Below are 4,411 nucleotides of genomic sequence, written 5' to 3'. Positions count from 1 at the left end.
CCTCCTTATCCCACTGCACAGTCAATCAATAATTCTTATTCTCTCTTATCTAATTTAAACACTGAATTACTTATCACTCCCGTATCAAAGTACTATCCATCTTTTTCTTTTCTTTATGGCACTCTCTGTTGTTATTTTATGGAGATTGCTAAATTGCACCCACAGCCCCCTCAATCTATACCTCCCTCACGATACAACACACACTCTCATCATCTCTACTCATCCCATAACATAAGCAGTATTAACTTTACATTGCAATATGTACAAAGGCAACACATTGTAACCCTGATTACAATACAATATATACACGTTTGACAGAAAAAAATGGCACTTATCGTGTTTATCTCTACAGCACCCGAAAAAAATTTACCCTATTCTATACTGTTTATATGCGCCAATGCTCTCCATTGCTAGGAAACTACAGTCAACCGGCTCTTTCTCTCTACAGACTCGACACTCAGCGCTAATATCCCCTTCTACATCAGCGGACCGAACACACTCTCAGAACTGTTCCACAAAATTGGGGATCGCTTCCCCCTGAGCACAAACGCGTTACTGTGTCTTCTTTCTAGTGTGGTCACTTTCCTACAAACATCCCCAGACTCATAGACTACAAGAACATACGTACTTTCTCCATAATATTACATAATTTTAGCTGTACTTCTCAATATCAGCCACGAGGCTACACCCTACCGAACGCTTGTTCAACAAAATTCCCAAGATATATACTTCAAATTAATTCTCTACAAACCTCGAACTTTATACATGTGCAGCTGTAAACCACACACTAACTATAAACAAATATATGAAAAATGATATTTCCGCTCTTGAATACTGTTGTCAGTCATGTTACATATTCCAGATTTTCGCTATAATCTACAGGTCAACTAAGATGCTTCAAAGGTCTAGAGAACAGACAAGCGTGTATCCAGCACACCACAATCGATCTTCACTCAACTAAATAAAGGCAGCAAATGTGCAGAAGGAGTCAACCGAACAGTCTACATCCCATCGAATAACACTCCAACCCAAATCGATCATCTTCTCAAATTCTGATTTGATCACCAAAGCAGCTTAACACATACTAACTATTACTTCGTTATTCGGTCGTCTAGAGGATTGCAAAGTTAAGTCTTACAGATAGCTACACTTAAACAGGTCTCTGCATTCGGACAGCTTCTCCAGTTATTTATTATCATTTATTATTATTTATTATCATTTATTATTTATTATTATTTATATCATGCACATGTGATCGCCACGAGGTCCAGAGCCCAACTAGGTTAGTACGCATCGCCATCAGCAGAAGGCGTCATTCAAGATGTCCAATTTTGGTGGGGAGTTTGAATTTTGGCGGAAGATCAAACAATTCATTTACCTAACAAAAATGCCTCCAAGTTCACCTGTGTTTAGCTCCTCATCACAGCCACCAGAGCGCTCTGTCATGACGTCAGTTGATTATGCAATTACCGTTATTCAAGATGGCTGCACCCAGTATGAAACGTGTCACCTTTCCTGAACCTGCATGCTACAGTAAAATTCCAACTTAGCTTTAGTCACACCATACACATCGTTCAGCTGATCCCATTTCCAGATCTTTGCGCATCTGATCTCTGCAATTTAAGTCGGAGAAAGACATATCCATTACCTTCTGCAGCCTGTCTAGAAAGAGGACGACCTCAGTTACTGCAACTGGACCTTGTGTAGACCATTCGCCGGAAATGCGCGCAATGTTGTACGTCCCAAACTAGATACAACAGATCCTCAACACCCTATCTTCTTTATTCTCTACCATCAAACAGTAAAAAAAAAAAAAATTACCTATTCATCCTATTTATAAGTCACGAAGGCACCAATGCAATCCACCTCGAGCGCGGACAAACGGAATTCACAATACTCTCCCCGAATAACTCAGAATGCGGCTACCTAAGAATTCCTAACAGCTCACCAAGTCTGGCACCTCAAACTGCAGCTGCCTATGTGGACAAGATCATATTAAATATATAGACGCTGCAGAGACCACTTTAAAGAATGAACACCCATACTCTAAGCGACTGAGAAGCTACCTCTGCCCCTTGTTCAAACACTGTTTTCTAACACGCTTTTGCACACTTCCAAACATTTCGTCTTTCTGCCATGACTTCGAAGTCCGTGTCTGATTCTAAACAGACTGATGCACGGCCTCTCACAGGAAACTATGCATTGCATCTTGTAAATGATATTCTTACACTCGATAGCACAACACTGAATGATTTTAAATAAAGGACAGCTACAACACAAGGAAACTAGAAGAGTCTGGCAGCGTTGTCGCGACTTTCCAAACTACCCCACGAAAGAGATTGACGGCCTCTACATTTAAACTCATATGTCACAGTGACCGAATAGTTGATAGCTATGCGTTCCATTTCTAGGGATTACTCATTTTGCACACAAGTACCGGATCGCCGTTTTCGGCGCTAGCAACCCCAGAAGTTGCGGTCCACCAACGAAAGTATGTTCCGCAACTCAAACAAGCATTCTCATCCAATCATTATGTGGTACCCAATGCACGAATGGGATGGAGAAGACACCACCGATCTTCTGTAATATTATCCATCACAGCTGATATCGCGAAAAATTTTACAGTAAATCCAACACTGGCCAATCATGTGACAGCATGTTTTCCTAATTTCAGTATAGTAGCTAAACCGTACCTTCCTACATTGCAAGTATCACTGCGAGCATTGATAGTTGACCGCTCAGTACGTCCATTCACACTTAATTCTCGAACACATAAAAACGATCAAAGTATACGAGACAACGATATACATATTTCTAAGACCTCGCATATAGTACTCGATCAATCTGCGTATGGCGGTCACAGAGCAATCTCGCCGTCTTACGTCAAAAGACCATCACCTGGGCATTGGCCAACATACCCTGCAATATCGCTACCCAAGTAATCATCAACTGAGCAGACAAATAAAGCTGCACTCCACCTCTCTTGACTGGATAGAGCTTTCCTAGTCCTAACCCCTCCAAGTGAACCACATTTCTCAAGATGTGACCAAGTTTGGAGCTTAGCACACCATATCGATCTATAGAACAGAGTGATGTTTATACACAACGTAGTTCGACACATTTTTATGTAAATCATCCAATCCATCATGTGTAAAGTATTGTTCTAGAGTCTAGGATCGGTGCCTCGAAGGTTCTGAGAGAGAGAGAGAGAGAGAAACATAAACACACGCACTCCTGAGACTAGAACGTTCAGCACTTAAAAACGGGAGATAATCTTAGGTCGCCTACTTTTCCGTCCTGTCAGACATACATCAGTCTTCCCGGTTACTCTACGCTGAGCTATTCTTCCCCAATAGTAAAACATTAGCTTTGTATATTTTTACGAGCGCAATACAGCCCTGCGGACATGTGTAGTGCCCACTGATCACATCCAAACATGAGTCACAAATTATACTATTGCTCCATCAAGTGTATATAAAAATGATAATTAGTAGCGGGCCGTACATCCTACAAGGAAAGAGATGCGCATAACAGCAGCATCCAACATGTGAAAATTACAAGTCATTCCGTCACCAACTCTGTAAACAGCCCACCTGTCGGGTAAATGTGTACACATGGATTGTAGCGCCTCACAAGCACCTACAGCTAACTTAGTTATGACCCTGAAGTCCCGATTTTACACCAAGCATGCGACAGGGTGGGGATCGCGTAAATCAAAGTGCGTTTAGAGGAATGTGTCAAGTTTCATCACCCATGAGATGGTAGTCCTCTGATGACCGACGGGTGCCCCGTTAACGATCGAAAGTAGACAGTGCTTTAAACCACATACGGAACACGTAGCTGCATACATCTAGAACGCAGGCTATATCACGTGACTAATGCATCCAGATAGAACACTGGGAAGAAAAAACTGACCTTCAGCAACTTGTCCTTCTTTAGAATAAATGAGTCAACGTTTAAATCGTACCTAGTTACAGCTCTATCTCAATCGATCATCCTGTACACTCTCTGTCATCCTTTAACACAGACGCGAGTAAGTTTAGACGTGAATGATTCTCTGTTCTCCTGAAAAGCAACAAATAAAGTAGTCAACTCGCGTGTATCGCTGCTACCTCAATAGACAAATACTATAATACGAACTAAACGGGAAAAAATTGGCTAGCTTCCTGATTCCGCTCGCTTCGATTAAATCGTTTTCCCACATTCCTCTTGTTGCCGCATACTTGACTCCATGTAAAAGTTGCTCCGTGCTAACCAGAAGGTAAGCAAGTACGGTACTTCCTCATTTTCACCGCATTTCGGTGCATATTAGGTTAGTTTATATCTGTGCCTTAATCAGTTTTAGCATTTCCTTTCATTTTATGACAGATCCATCCATGCGACCGCGACATAACCTATCGGTCTGTGTTCT

Source organism: Schistocerca piceifrons, chromosome 2 (assembly GCF_021461385.2).
Source record: "Schistocerca piceifrons isolate TAMUIC-IGC-003096 chromosome 2, iqSchPice1.1, whole genome shotgun sequence".
Classification (NCBI taxonomy): domain Eukaryota; kingdom Metazoa; phylum Arthropoda; class Insecta; order Orthoptera; family Acrididae; genus Schistocerca; species Schistocerca piceifrons.
Note: the sequence above shows the minus strand (reverse complement) of the source record.